Consider the following 16,686-nt stretch of genomic DNA (forward strand, 5'->3'; position numbering starts at 1 on the left):
CATCCCCTTCTCCTCCTGCCCTCAATCTTTCCCAGCATCAGGGTCTTTTCAAATGAGTCAGCTCTTCGCATCAGGTGGCCAAAATATTGGAGTTTCAGCTTCAACATCAGTCCTGCTAATGAACACCCAGGTCTGATCTCCTTTAGGATGGACTGGTTGGATCTCCTCACAGTCCAAGGGACTCTCAAGAGTCTTCTCCAACACCACAGTTCAAAAGCATCAATTCTGCACTCAGCTTTCTTCACAGTCCAACTCTCACATCCATACATGATTACTGGAAAAACCATAGCCTTTACTAGACGGACCTTTGTTGGAAAGTAATATCTCTGCTTTTTAATGTGCTGTCTAGGTTACTCATAACTTTCCTTCCAAGGAGTAAGCGTCTTTTAATTTCATGACTGCAATCACCATCTGCAGTAATTTTGGAGCCCAGAAAAATAAAGTCAGCCACTGTTTCCCCATCTAGTTGCCATGAAGTGATGGGACCAGATGCCATGATCTTCGTTTTCTGAATGTTGAGCTTTAAGCCAACTTTTTCACTCTCCTCTTTCACTTTCATCAAGAGGCTCTTTAGCTCTTCACTTTCTGCCATAAGGGTGGTGCCATCTGCGTATCTGAGGTTATTCATATTTCTCCCGGCAATCTTGATTTCAGCTTGTGCTTCCTCCAGCCCAGCGTTTCTCATGATGTACTCTGCTGCTACTGCTAAGTCGCTTCAGTCGTGTCCGACTCTGTGTGACCCCCACAGATGGCAGCCCAACATGCTCCCCCGTCCCTGGGATTCTCCAGGCAAGAACATTAGAGTGGTTGCCATTTCCTTCTCCAATGCATGAAAGTGAAAAGTGAAAGTGAAGTCACTTAGTCCTGTCCAATTCTTCACGACCCTATGGACTGCAGCCTACCAGGCTCCTCCATCCATGGGATTTTCCAGGCAAGAGTACTGGAGTGGGGTGCCATCACTTTCTCCAGATATACTCTGCATATAAGTTAAATAAGTAGAGTGATGGTATACACCCTTGACATACTCCTTTCCCAATTTGGAACCAGTCTGTTGTTCCATGTTCAGTTCTAACTGTTGCTTCCTGACCTGCATACAGGTTTCTCAAGAGGCAGGTCAGGTGGTCTGGTATGCCCATCAAGTAATAATCTAGAGTTGAGAAATGTTAGCATGACAGGAAGTCAAGTATTTATAAAGCCTCAGGTAAGTGGTGGGGGTATGGGGGTAGGTAAGAGGCCAAGAATGTGAAAGATTAGCATGCAATCCCTTACCTGCAGCAGCCCTCTTCACTGAGACAGGATTTACAGATGCTAGTTTTGGGGTTTCCAAAAGATCCTTTTTCTTTCGGCATCCTCTCTAAAACTGTAGCTGAATCGAAGGCTAACAAATTGTTCAATATTCAACAATATTTAACTAGCACCTACTGTGTAAGCACTTAATAATACACACATTAACAACTGTTACTGAGCACTGAAGAATTGATGCTTTCAGATTGTGGTGCTGGAAAAGAGTCCAGAGGGTCCCTTGGACAACAAGAAGATCAAACCAGTCAATCCTAAAAGAAATCAACCCTGAATATTCATTGGAAGGGCTGATGTTGAAGTTGAAACTCCAATACTTTGGCCACCTAATGTAAAGAACTGACTCACTGGAAAAGATCCTGATGCTGGAAAAGACTGAGGGCAGAATGTGACAGAGGATGAGATGGTTGGATGGTATCACCAACTCAAAGGACATGAATTTGCACAAACTCCGGGAGATAATGAAGTATAGGGAAGCCTGGCATGCTGCAGTTCACGGGGTCACAAACAGTTGGACGTGACTTAGCAACTGAACAACAACACTTATTGACACAATTCAAATGTGTCTTTAAAATTTCCTCTGTTCTCGTAAGATTTTAGCACTAGAAGAGGCATTCTGGGCAAATCTAGAACAAGAACTAGGCTGTACAAGCTGTTACCTGGGGCAAATAAACCAGCCTCTCATCTCAAGTTCCTTCGTCTGCAAAAAGACCGTATCAGTGGTTCTGAAACTTCAGCAGGCATCAGAATCACTTGGAGGACCTATCAAAACACAGAGTGCTGAGCTCCACCCTCAAGTTTCTAACTCCAGAAGTCTTGGGTGGAGCTCAAGAATCTGTATTTTTAACAAGGACCATACTTTGACTAGGAGAAGGAAATGGCAACCCACTCCAGTGTTAGGGTTTAACAGTTTATGTTTAAAAGTTTTCTGTCTTGCCAGGCTGCTCTTTCCTGGTCCAAGACCAGACTTTTTCTGGAGAAGTTTTTTTTGTGTTTGTTTTTTTTTTTTTTTTTGGTCTGTGGCTGTTTGTGTTTCTGGGTTGCCAGTAACTTCAGTTGGAGGTCTATACATGAAGCTAAAAGAGAACTCAGGGAACTCATCACTGTGCCATTTCTTGGGCTCCTGATACCAGTCTGCCTTCTTTTTCTCTTATAGACTCTTAACGTTTTCTTTACAAAAAAGTATCCTGAGTGTTTAGTTGTGCTTACTAAGAGAAATAGTGGGAAGTGGATAAACACCTCTACTCCATAATCCCAGAAACAGAAGCCTCTGGACCACATTTTGAGAACCACTACATTAGATGATACCTCAAAACTAATCAAACTGACCATATGGACCACAATCTTGTCTAACTCAATAAAAGTATGAGCCATGCCATGCAAGGCCACCCAAGATGCATGGGTCATGGTGGAGAGTTCTGACAAACACGGTTCACCTAGAGAAGGGGATGGCAAACCGTGTCAGTATTCTTGCCTTGAGAACCCCACGAACAGCACGAAAAGGCAGAAAGATAGGACACTGAAAGATGAACCCTCCCAGGTGCCCAGTATGCTACTGGGGAAGAGTGGAGAAATAACTCCAGAGAGAATGCAGAGATGGAGCCAAAGCAAAAACAAAGCCCAGTTGTGGATGTGACTGCTGATGGAAGGAAAGTTCATTGCTGTCAAGAGCAATATTGCATAGAAACCTGAAAAGTTAGGTCCATGAATCAAGGCAAAGTAGAAGTCGTGAAACAGGAGATGGGAAGAGTGAACATCAACATTTTAGGAATCAGTGACCTAAAATGGACTGGAATGGGTGAATTTAACTCAGATGACCATTATATCTACTACTATGGGTGAGAATCCCTTAGAAGAAATGGAATAGCCATCATAGTCAACAAAAGCTTTCAAAATGCAGTACTTGGGTGCAATCTCAAAAATGACAAAATGATCTCTTTTTGTTTCCAAGGCAAACCATTCAATAGCACAGTAATCCAAGTCTATGCCCCAACCAGTAATGCAGAAGAAACTGAAGCTGAACGGTTCTGTGAAGACCTACAAGACCTTCTAGAACTAACACCCAAAAAAGATATCCTTTTCATCATAGGGGACTGGAATACAAAAGTAGGAAGCCAAGAGGTACCTGGAGTAACAGGCAAATTTGGCCTTGGAGTATAAAATGAAGCAGGGCAAAGCCTGACAGAGTTTTGCCAAGAGAATGCACTGGTCATAGCAAACACCCTTTTCCAACAGCACAAGAGAAGACTCTACAAATGGACATCACTAGATGGTCAATACCAAAATCAGATTGATTATAGACTATATTCTTTGTAGCCAAAGATGGAGAAGCTCTATACAGTCAGCAAAAACAAGACCTGAAACTGACTGTGGCTCAGATCATGAACTCCTTATTGCCACATTCAGACTTAAACTGAAGATAGTAGGGAAAACCACTAGATCATTCAGGTATGACCTAAATCAAATCCCTTATGATTATACAGTGGAAGTGAGAAATAGATTCAAGGGATTAGATCAGATAGACAGAGGGCCCAAAGAACTATGGACAGAGGTTCGTGACATTGCACAGGAGGCAGTGATCAAGACCATCCCCAAGAGAAAGAAATGCAAAAAGGCAAAATGGCTGTCTAATAAAATCTGAAAAATAGCTGAGAAAAAAAAAAAGAGAAGCTAAAGGCAAAGGAGAAAAGGAAAGATATAGCCATTTGAATGCGGAGTTCCACAGAACAGCATAGAGATAACAAAGCCTTCCTCAGTGATCAATGCAAAGAAATAGAGGAAAACAATGGAATGGGAAAGACTAGAGATCTCTTCAAGAAAATTAGAGATACCAAGAGAACATTTCATACAAAGATGGTCTCAATAAAGGACAGAAATGGTATGGACCTAATAGAAGCAGAAGATATTAAGAAGAAGTGGCAAGAATAGACAAAGAACTATCAAGAAAAGATCTTAATGACCCGGATAATCATGATGGTGTGATCACTCACCTAGAGCCAGACATCCTGGAAGGTGAAGTCAAGTGAGCCTTAGGAAGCATCACTAGAAACACAGCTAGTGGAGGTGATGGAATCCCAGTTGAGCTATTTCAAATCCTAAAAGATGAGGCTGTTGAAAGTGCTGCACTCAATATGTCAGCAAATTTGGAAAATTCAGTGGCCACAGGACTGGAAAAGGTCAGTTTTCATTCCAACCCCAAAAAAGGGCAATAACAAAGAATGTTCAAACTACCGCACAATTGCACTCATAGCACATGCTATCTAAGTAATGCTCAAAATTCTCCAAGCTGGCTTCAACAGTACATGAACCGTGAAGTTCCAGATGTTCAAGTTGGATTGACAAAAGGCAGAGGAACCAGAGAGCAAGTTGCTAACACCCACTGGATCATAGAAAAAGAAAGATAATACCAAAAAACATCTACTTCTGCTTTGTTGATTACACCAGAGCCTTTGACTGTGTGAATCACAACAAACTGTGGAAAATTCTTCAAGAGGTGGGAATACTAGACCACCTTACCTGCCTCGTGAGAAATCTGTGTCCAAGTCAAGAAGCAACAGTTAGAACTAGACATGGAAAAACAGACTGGTTCCAAATTGGGAAAGGAGTATGCCAAGGGTGTATACTGTCACCCTGCTTATTTAACTTATATGCAGAGGACATCATGTAAAATGCTGGGCTAGATGAAGCACAAACTGGAATCAAGACTGCAGGGAGAAATATCAATAACTTCAGATACGCAGATGACACCACCCTTACAGCAGAAAGCAAAGATGAACTAAAGAGGCTCTTGATGAAAGTAAAAGAGGAGAGTGAAAAAGATGGCTTAATACTCAACATTCAAAAAACTAAGATCATGGTATCCTGATCTTATCCTTCATGGCAAATAGATAGGGAAATAATGGAAACATTGACAGACTTTATTTTCTGGGGCTCCAAAATCACTGCAGATGGTGACTTCAGCCATGAAATTAAAAGATGCTTGCTCCTTGGAAGAAAAGCTATGACCAACATAGACAGTATATTAAAAAGCAGAGACATTACTTTGCCAACAAAGGTCCATCTAGTCAAAGCTATGGTTTTTCCAGTAGTCAAGTATGGATGTGAGAGTTGGACCATAAAGAAAGCTGAGCACCAAAGAAATGATGCTTTTGAACTGTGGTGTTAGAGAGGAGTCTTGAGAGTCCCTTGCACTGCAAGGAGATCAAACCAAAGGAGATCCTAAAAAAAATCAGTCCTGAATGTTCATTGGAAGGACTGATGTTGAAGCTGAAACTCCAATACTTTGGCCACCTGATAAGAAGAACCAACTCACTACAAATGATTCTGATGCTGGGAAAGACTGAAGACAGGAGGAGAAGGGGATGACAGAGGATGAGATGGTTGGATGGCATCACCGATCCAATGGACGTGAGTTTGAGCAAGCTCAGGGAGTTGGTGATGGACAGGAAAGCCAGGCATGCTGCAGTCCATGGGGTCACAAAGAGTCAGACTTGACTAAGTGACTGAATTGAACACATCCCTTTCAGCTCTAGTCTCTATAATTATGATTTCTGAAAGTATCCTCATGAAGTCGTAAGCCACATGGCAGAGCACACACTGAGTAACACAGAGAAGAGATAGGACTGCCTTTCTGGGCCTCCCTCTATCTTTTCTTTTGTTCTAATTAGCAACCAATTAGCACTACCAGGCATCAGGTCTGGGGAAGCCTCAGCTAATTCTCAGCTGCCAAGGATCCCCTACCACTCCTGTCTAGACTACACCTCCAAGTAAAAATTCTGGGTTCTACAATTTACTAACCTAGAACCCATTCTCTGGGGCCCCACTCTGTGCCAGAACTAGTCTATCAAACCCTTCCCTGTCTGGTACTGATGAGTAAATGGCAATCTGCCTCCAAGTACATACATGTTCAAGGATTTTTCTTTAACTTGGAGGAGAGGTTGGTGATGATTTCAGATACTTTGAACCATCCTGGTCAAAGCTGGCATCACTTCTTCCCTGGTTTTCCACACTTTCTAACTGCTTTTCTTCTATGTATTTTTGCCCCTTCAAACATCCTTTCATCATAGAAGCCTGAGTGATCTTGTCAAAATGAGAGCCTCATGCTCCACTTAATTTTAATGACTTGTTCAGCTCTTAAAACAAGTAGTAAAATATTGGTATGCCCAATGTGGCTCTGCCTGACCCAGGACCTGCCCACCTCCAAACCCTTCTCATACCCCTCCCCTTCTCTGCTCCCTGCACTTAATTACAATAATCTGCACTGGTTTCCTCCTCAACCTTCTTTGGTTCCATACACCTTCCTACCACTGGGCTTTAACTCTCATTGCTCATTCTCTCTGAAATGCTCTTCTATTCAGCTAATTAATTCCTACTTATCCTCCTTTAGGTGTTAACTCAAGGCTTTCTTTAATTACTTAGACCTGGTCATGTCCTGCTGCTATTCATTTATAGCACTGTTTCCTTTCCTTCACACCAAATATTATGAAATAATCACAAAATCTCTTTTATTTATTTATTTCTGCACCCATCACCAGCACCTGCCATAACACCTGGTACATAAGATATGTACAATAAATCTCTCTTGAATAAAGTATATTTGAGCAGGAGAGAATTCCCCCAAAATATCACATCTTAGTCATATGCATTGTAAAAAAAATAATTTTCTTCATTTCAATCAATAGTGCCCATCACTGAGTGGTTTTTCAAACACACTGAAAGAGATAGAAGATTTTTACATTTCATTTCATGTGTTAAAGAACTTGCAAAGTGCTCAATACTCAACATAGCAGAGTTTTACCATTCAGAAGGGCTCTGTCTGGAAACTTTGGTTAATCCCTCAACACATGAACAATTCCATAGCATTTTATTTACTCCACAAAAGTGTGGTTCAACAATGAGAGATAAGCCTTTAACTCCTAATGCTTCAATGAAATGACTGTCGAGCCTCCTGACTTTAAGCCGCATTAGCAAAGAGACTCAGTCATGAGTTTCCTAAGCATATTCTCAACCACTGAGATAACTGCTCATTCAGCATTCACTGAAGTTTTCTCTTATTTGATGAGCCTAACCAAAGCACACATTGCAGTCTTATAAATCGTTTTTATTGTTCCACAGAGTGCATATGGTAAACTTGCTCTGGTCAAGGACAGAATAATAGCAAGAAATAATTTGGGATAAATTAAACATAGAGTGTTGAATTCAACTAAGAATCCTCACTTTCTTTGACCTTGCCTAGAGTCACAAATACCATAAGATGAAGAAGTATCCACCCAGGGCCTCACAGGTGCAAGAATCTTGATAAACTGCAAACTTCAAATTAAATCATGATAATTTAAATGTGAACAAGATCTCAGTTCATTTACTTAAATGTAATTTGAACAAACTATATAACATTAATTAGCATATATTTGCAATTATTTTTAAAAGGAAAAATGTTCTGAGATATTGCATTTATAGAATTTAGCTAAAGATTATCAGACATTCATAGAATCACCAAATATATATACATACACATTATATATATATATATATATATAATATAAAACACATAAAACATGACTCTAGTGTGAGAGTGGTTATTCAAAGCTACACCTCAGTAAGCAAACCTGGCTTAACCTGAAAAAAATCCAACCAGTGAGAATTCTGTAATGTGTAATCACAAATAGTCACACACCTAGAGAAGTCTGTGTCAACTATCAAAATTTAGTAACTAATCTGTAATAGTTCCTACAGTGTTTTAAAAACAAAAGTCAATTAAAGGGTGTGAGCCATCAAAGCACAGATACCAATAAGGAAAAGAACATGGTAAGGTCAGAAAATCTGAAATGAGTTATGGGAAAAAAAAAAGATTAAAGGTAACTTGAGAAAAATTACTTTGGACTAAGGCAAATATGGTTAACAAGTATGTTAAGTGCCTACTCTGATGTATTGATAGAGACTGCCCAGAGAATTCAGCTTAAAATTATTGTGCGACAGGGGCTAAAGTTAGCAGGAAAGAATGAATAGTCAGTCAACTTGCAATATCTGCCATGGGCTTGAGAGAAAAGGATAATGAGACAAATTCCATCTTTGCTGACCCTGACATGTAGAGTCTCTCTAGTTTTGGAGCTACTCCTAACTTCTTGTTAGCAACATAAGCAGTTGGCTTCACTGGGTGTGGCGGGGGGTGGGGTATATTTTTCACAAAGAACTAAAGTACTTTTCCTAAGAGTTAGCATACCTAAGAGACAGCCATGTCCCACCACGTGTCATGCAGTCTACCAGCTGATTCAGCAGCTTGCTACTACCCACTAACCTGACAATATGCTCAATTCCAGATCTTGCTTCAGTATTTTCAAAACTACTACATGGGCGTTTAGGGTCACTCACTATTAGTTAAGTGTGGTGGTTAAATGTGTAAAGGAGCTTTGGTATTTGGTTTATGTATGTGATTAACTATTTTAGACATAATCCTTGATACAAGTTGTCAATTTTGTATGGGAAAGTAGATATAGTAGTAGATGAATACTCATGTAAGTATTTTGCAAATGTCAAGAAAAGAGTCCTCTAGAACTAAATTTTGAAGAATTAATAGACTTTTGAAAGCAGATTATTAGCAAAAAAAAAAAATAATAATAAAGCATTTCAGTCAAAGCAGCCTGGAGAAAATGTTTTCAACTCTAGTTACTGCTACTTCCTCCAACGATCCCATGGCTACTTTACCAATACTACTAAAACTTTGATTTATGTTAATTCTCCACTCTTCTGCTTCATGGTTGTATTAGTGGATGTTAAACTAGGACATACCAGTGAGAGAAAAAAGTAACTTCACAGTTAGAAAACCATTGTTGTGGTCCATGAGTCCCTTTCTAATTTTTCTGGACTTCCACAAGTAGAAGAAACTATGAAGAAGACGAATAATATAGTATGTATCTGAGAAATGGAGTATTCCTGCCATATCAGTAAATAAGGCTGTCACAGTCATCAGCGGCTCTGGTCTCCAAATGTAAATTTCTGAGCCTTAAGGGCACCAAGGAAGGAGAACAATACCTGCAATCTGGCAGCCATGAGGCTGCAGCCACTCCCTATGGTGAACATCAAGGAACTCAGTTTGTGAAAAATGTAAAATACTGGCCCCAGATAGCTAAGATGCGTATGAAGGAAAGGATTTAAGTGAGCCCAGACTCCTGCATCTTCCCATATTTAGAAAAGCACTAAATTTCTTGAGATATCTAGTTTTAATTCACAAAAATACTTTTGATGTTGAGACTACCTGCCCCTTGCTATAAACTTCTATATAACCTGAATCCTCCTCAGAGGAGGAGCTCTCTCAAGGCTACTTGAGATGTTGCCTCCCAGGCTTAGGTCCTAAACATTTCCACCAAATAAAACAAAACTCTCAACTTTTAGGCTGTGGCTTTTTTAAGTTGACATATCCCAATATACTCAGATGATGAAAAGAAATAGAAGAAATTCAATAGATTGATAACAGGACAGACATCTCTTTGCTGCTGTAGAACCCAAGGCATTTTCTGGTTGGCTTAGAACACAAATGGTTTCATGGATTTCAAGCCACAGAGAAAGTTCTGAATGACCTGAATGCAGTTGCTAGTTAGAAAGGCTCCCTGCCTAGTCACACACACTGGTCCAGAACAGCTTCTCGATGGATGACAAAGTTCTCAGATCTGCATGTGTGTGTTCACCATATACACAAGCAAATCCACTGCTTATGATTAAGAAGAATGTGATGTGGTAAACTGCTTTAGCCTGCTTCTCAGACCATAATTTGTAATTTAATTAGTGACAATTTTAATGATCATATTTTCTAAAGAAAATATAAAAGTCACTGTGATCTTAGGTGCTTTGCATGTATTTCCATTAAAAACTCAACTAGATGTACTTTTTGACATTAAATAGCACTGCCTAAGTCAGACTCCATAGAAGCAGGGCTTGAGAGAGGAATTCTGGTTCAAGGTATTTAGTGGGGGAGCATCTTCAGGAGTAGAGGTGTGAGGGAAACAGGATAGGGAAAACAAAGGAACAAGGGAATGTGCTCTCAGCTGGAGACCAGCTTCAGCCTGATCCCTGGAGAAGCCCGGGGGGATGAACTTCATCAGAGAGTTGCTCTCACCTTGAGGGAAGAGGGCCGGCCTTTGTACACATCAGCTGCAGACATTAGTCAAGGTCATTTCTCAGAAGGGAACATCTGCGATGGTTATCAACTGTGGATGAAAAATACTGCCTGCCATATCAGTAAACAAAGGATGGTGCAGCCATCAAGCCATCACACCATAGTCACCCCTACAGTGAGCCCTGAGGGAATTCAGGATGGAGGCAGGATGCCCCCACAATCCAGCAGTCAGTCCTGTAGCCACCCCTGACAGTGTACCCTGAGATGAGAAAATGCAGAATACTGATCCCAGAAAGCTGAGGTGCATATCAAAGGAACGATTTGAGTGAGCCCAGACTCTTGCATCTTCCCATACACAGAAAAGCACTGAATTCCTTAACTTGAGATGTCTGTTGTCTTTAATTAATAAAATTAAACCTGTTCTAATGTTCCAACTACCTGGTCTTTGATGCAAAAATTCCTATGTATCCTGCCCTCCTCCTTGCCTCTCTGGAGCAGTTTCTTAGGGCTATCTGAGATACTGCATCCTAAGCTTGAAGTTCTCAGTTTTGTCCACTGAATAAAATATAACTCTCAAATTTAAGATAGTGCATCTTTTTTTCCAGTTGATATAATGTTCACAGAAGCTGGAGGATGCAGGCAGGGCAGTGACAACACCCACTAAAGGCATTCTCATTGGCAATTGGTCACCTATGACTCTTTCGTTAACCAATTGATTTCTCCTACTCTTCCTCCTTCCCTCTAGTCCAGGTGTCAGCAACCTTTTATGTAAAAATAGATATTTTAGGCTTTGCAGATCACATAGCACTGTCACAACTACTCAACTCTGCTGTTTTGTCATGAAAGCAGCCACAGACAACATGTAAATGGATGAACCTGACTGTACACCAGTGAAACCACAGGCCACTGACTCCTGCTCTGGCTAGTCCTCTCTCCTCTACTTCCTGACTTTATTTCCTTAACTATTCATCTTCGTCTCACATGTAATCACATAAAATCGCATCTATTATTCCTCATTGCTCTCCTTCCTACTCTCTCCCTCTTCTGAAATGCCTCCCAGTCATCATCTGTTCCCTACTATTCCTCTCTACTTACACTCTCATTTGACCTTTGAAATCCAGTATCATTTAGAGTACCTCACACAGTTGCTTAACACAATCCCTACTGTTATTTCTTTCAATGATCTCATCTCTATTTTACCATTACATCCCATTTTGTTGACATCATATTTTGTCAACTGAAAAAAACGCACAAACTAAAAATTGAGAATTATGTTTTATTTGGTGGACAAAACTGAAGACTTAAGTCTAGGAGTCAACCTCTAAAACAGCTCTGAAGGACTGCTCAGAAGTGGTAAGGGAGGAGCCAGGATATGTTGCACCAAAAACAGAGTGGTCAGAATGTCAAAAGATTACCATTAGTTAAAGAAAATCAGACAGCTCAAGTTAAGGGATTGAGCACTTTTCTGTCTTTGGGAAGATGCGAGAGTCTGGGCTCATTAAAATCATTCCTTCAATAGGCACCTTAGGTACCTGGGGCTAGTACCGTGTTCTTTCCCATGCTGAGTCCCCTAAGGGTGCACCATTGGGGATAGCTGATGGGCTTGGCAGCTGGCAGTTTATTTGTCTCCATCCAGAGTTCCCTCAGGGCTCATGCTCAGGGGTGCCTGTTGTGGCTTGATGGCTGCAATAATATATGTTTATGGATATGCTAGCAACATTTTTCATTCACAAGTTTTACTTATTTCTGATTCATCAGTATGTCCATGTATCCTAATATCCTCTCAGGCTGGTCTTCTAGAACACATCAAAAATATTGTACCCACTAATCAGTAACAAATTCTGTACTTATTTCCATCTCCTACAAGAGTCCAGGTTTTCTGTTTGTCTTACATTAGTTTAGATATTTCTCTGATACACTAAATACTGGTTCAAGCTTTATCTGTTTTATTTGAAACAAGAAAAAATATTGATTTTCAACAAGTCTGGTAGTCCAATCCAACCTCACAGCCTCCTCAAGGAGCATCTAAGGACACTATGGGATCAATACTCAGAAAAGCAATCAGAGGTAGAGTTTTCCACCTCTGGATATAAAGTTGTCTTCCATGTATAAAGCTCTTTTATCCTTCCTTTTAAAGATATAACTCACTTCTTCATGTGGTTTTTCTGAAAATAATGATCTAATACTCTTTGCACGTGGCAGGAGGTATTCTTCCAGGGTTGTGATCTCACTGGCAAGAAGGCACTGAGGCTGCAGCAGAAACCCCTAGATTAGTAGTGTTCATATTAATAGTTAGGAAGTTATAACCAATTCATCAAAGTAATATATTAAGAGTTTTGGTCAAAGCTACTAATGATGTAGCTGTTTTCACTAGAAAGGACCCAAGGCATATCCCTGGAGACTAACTAGAGTAGCAACTGTCACAATAGGCAGCAGAGAAAAGATCTGAAAATCCATGATCCCAAGTAAACCTTATGCCAGAATCACACCTGATGGAGTTGGGTATATGCAGAAAAGCACTGGGTACAGGCTCATTCAGAAACATCAAACTGAAGGAGGAACTTTACTTTTCATGGGAAAAGCCCCAGGTGGAGAGAAGAAAATGTCTGGCATTGGGAGATGTTCTCCATCGTGCTTCTAGAAGTAATCTCAGTGAGGATAAGGATCTATCTTAAGGGCTAAAATAAGGGTTTGCTCCTGAAGTACAAATAGTAAGAGCAATATTCTAACAGATCCCAATCTGGAACAACAGGACCTGGTCTGAGTTGGGGACAGAAATTTATTTCTCATCTCAGGTAAGGAAGTGTCCTGGGGGCCTGACAGTATGAAGACAGAGGGCAGGGTACTCTCTACCCTATGCTTGTTTTACTTCTTTCTCTTACATTCAGTGAGAATTGGAGACTAGCATTGCTGGGAAAATAAAGCTGTGAATTTTACTTCTAGATTATCCTGTTGTCTGTGGGGAATTGCTTGCTTTCCAGAAAGTATAAATAGCTAAATTTGAATTCTCTCAGAAACAAGGAATTGAGTACAAGTAGTTTATTTGGGTGGAGAAGGAAATGGCAACCCACTCCAGTGTTCTTGCCTGGAGAATCCAGGGACAGGGGAGCCTGATGGGCTGCCGTCTGTGGGGTCATACAGAGTCAGACATGACTGTAGTGACTTAGCAGCAGCAGCAGCAGTTTATTTGGGAGGTGATCCAAGAAACAGTTGCAGGGAAGTGGGAAGTGAGACAGCTACCACTGTGGCAACTGGAGCATCATTCTGCTGGGAAACTTCAGGAATCAGTGGAGAAGAAGCAATTCAGAGATATCCCATCCAAGTTGTGAATTATGGGGCATTCTAGCCTACCTTAGGCACAAGCAGCAGGGTCCAGGTGCTTTGGCAAGCCCTTCAGCAAAGAGGTACACAGGCTGGCACCTGGAAGTAAGACAGGGAGTGTTACACAAAGGTGAGGCCCAGGAGGGTAGGTATGGCTGGGGCACCAATAACATCTCTTACAAAAGAGACTCCTGGACTCATTCAAGTGTGGATTCTGGAGAGAAGAAGCAAGAACACAGAGTCCAAAAGGGATAGAAAATATATTGGCTTCCCTTTTGCGGGGAATTAAAGTATATGCTTTAAATATGAAATGGAAGAAAAATACCTTACAAGAACCTAAAAAAAGAAATCTTACCACCATCACAAACTTAGAAATTTTATTTTTAAGACTTTTTTTTTAATATGGACCATTTTTAAAGTCTTTATTGAATTTGTTACAATATTGTTTCTGGCTTATGTTTTGGTTTTTTGGCCATAAAGCATGTGGCCTTTGCTCCCCAACCAGGGATCAAACCCATACTCCCTACATTAGAAGGTGAATTTTTAACCACCAGCCAGCCAGAGAAATTCCAAGATTTTATTTAAAAAAAAAAAAAAAAGTAATGTTTCAGAGTTGTGCATATTTTTCCTCTCCCCATCCCTCTTCCCACCAAACATGACAATTACAGTGTGAAAGTCCATTGTAAGAAGAGCTATTGCCTTAGGGTTTGAAATTCAAGGGTAACAGACTAGATAATTGGTATCAATCAGCCAGGCCTTGTGGAGAAACTGTCCGGAGGAGGGCATGGGAACCCACTCCAGTATTCTTGCCTGGAGAATCCCAGGGACAGAGGAACCTGGCAGGGAACAGTCCATGGAGTCGCAGAGTCAGGCACGACTGAAGCAACTGAGCACGCTCACACGTGGAGCAACTGAAAGCCTTTCTCTACCTTCTCCTTTCTCTTCGCCTGGTCTACTTTCTCTGTTTATATCATCTTCTAAATATACTGCAGCTCTGTGCTGGTTTCTAATTGATAACAGCAAATCAAGGTTAGATTTAAGGATTTGTCTTTAGTACTAGAAATATTGGACTGCTTGGGAAATACATGTGCATGAGGCAATTTGTACTCAGACCATGAATATTTAGTTCAGTAGATCTATGTCCTGAAAGTTCCTTGGAACTTTGGAGATATGGGAGATTTGAGATTTCTGGAGGTGCCAAAGGAGCAGTGCCATTTCCTATGGGAAATGCCCCACTTTACAGCTGTTTGGAGAAAAGATCCAGATACTAATCAGATACCAGAAAGATACCACAAAGCTGAGACTCACCCAGACAAGAATACATTTAGGGGAAAAGTACTTTGTATATATTGTTAGGCCTTTAATTCCCTTAAGAACAAGGGACTGACTATGAAAAGCAAAATAATGTTTAAAATTAAAGCAAATAAAGGTGTCAAGTGGATTAATAGGAACTAGATTTATCCTTATAACTAAAAATCTAGACAAAATACATGAAATCTCAGTTTTCAGGTAATGAATGACAAAACAGCAGTATAGAGATCCCTGAGAGAAGAGCCACAAATAAAATGAGCTCTACAACTGCACCAGGTTACTGTTCAGAGGTAGTTATCAGGCCTCAGTGCAAGGAGGGATAACGCAAACAGCCAAGCACTTCTTGACGTGAGAAGACAGAGACTGGAATTCACATGGCCAAGGCAGCTAAATTCTGTGCAGCAAAAAAACAAAAAGGAGGGATATGTAAGAGAAAGAGCTCCAGTTTTCTGCTCTGAGGTCCCCTAGAGTCTTTGGCTAAGTACAAAAAGACAAGTGTAACAGGTAAAGAATCAACAGAAAAGAGTAGGAAGAACAATCCTAGAAGCCTACTCAGAATAGAAATAATCTGTGTTCCTACAGTCAGAGTATAAAGATATTATGAGACCAAAGGCATTATGTAGAAGAGCATCACCACCATGAAAGTGAAAGTGAAAGTCACTCTGTCGTGTCTGACTCTTTGCAACCCCATGGCCAGTATACTGGAGCAGGTAGCCTTTCACTTCTCTAGGGGATCTTCCTAACCCAGGGATCAAATCCAGGTCTCCTGCTTTGCAGGCAGATTCTTTACCAGCTGAGCCACAAGGGAAGCCCAAGAATACTGGAGAGGGTAGCCTATCCCTTCTCCAGCATATCTTCCAGACATAGGAATCGAACCAGAGTCTTCTGCATTGCAGGCAGATTCTTTACCAACTGAGCTATCAGGGAAGCCATAGTAGAGCTAAATTGATGCTCAACTAAAAGATGATTCAGATCAATCCTAACAAAGCTTGCAAGCAAAATTCAAAAAAAGTCATCTGATTCCAAATAACTAACTGCACATAAGGATAAAATTCAGCACTATTTAAATGAAAGCAGCAAAACCCAGCAGCTGACAATATAGAGAGTGTAAAATCACAATGTCAGGTATGCAATCAAAATTTATGAGGCATGACAAGCAGCATAAAATTTTGACCAATTTCCAGCCAAAGCAAAAAATACAATAAATATAAGTAGATCAAGAAATGACTGAGACAATGGAACTAGCACATGATGTGCTCAGTCTCTCAGTCATGTCCGACTCTTTATGACCCCATTGTCTGTGGCCCACTAGGATCCTCTGTCACAAGGGTATAAAAATGCTGCTATAAATATTCTCTATATAATTAAAAATATAGAGGGAAATACGAGCATTACAAAGAAGTGAACAGTATTAAAAGATGCATATATGTTAAAAATTAACAATATAAAAATATGTACAATAAAACACTAATCAAAAGAAAAAGGGACTATACTAAGGAAAAGTAGGTCTCAGAATGAGAAATACTGCCACAAATAAAAATGGACATTTTCTAATAGCAAAAAAGTCAATTCATCAAAAAATACATAGGGCTTCCACAACAAAGTACCGCAGACTGGGACGTTTCAGTGAGAGTGAGTGCTCAGTC

General features: G+C 40.4%; 1 long non-coding RNA gene across 1 annotated transcript in view; it reads right to left on the reverse strand.

Annotated features, from left to right (window-relative positions):
• Nucleotides 1-10,205: 10,205 nt before the first annotated feature.
• LOC132346308 (uncharacterized) overlaps nucleotides 10,206-16,686 on the reverse strand; it is a 64,733-nt gene continuing 58,252 nt past the window's right edge. Inside the window, exons 2-3 of the long non-coding RNA XR_009496095.1 lie at nucleotides 13,760-13,828; nucleotides 10,206-10,499 (exon numbers count right to left, since the gene is read on the reverse strand). This is a non-coding gene — a long non-coding RNA (uncharacterized lncRNA). The remainder of the gene's footprint in view (nucleotides 10,500-13,759; nucleotides 13,829-16,686) is intronic.

The sequence above is a fragment of the Bos taurus genome, chromosome 10, assembly GCF_002263795.3.
Source record: "Bos taurus isolate L1 Dominette 01449 registration number 42190680 breed Hereford chromosome 10, ARS-UCD2.0, whole genome shotgun sequence".
NCBI lineage: Eukaryota > Metazoa > Chordata > Mammalia > Artiodactyla > Bovidae > Bos > Bos taurus.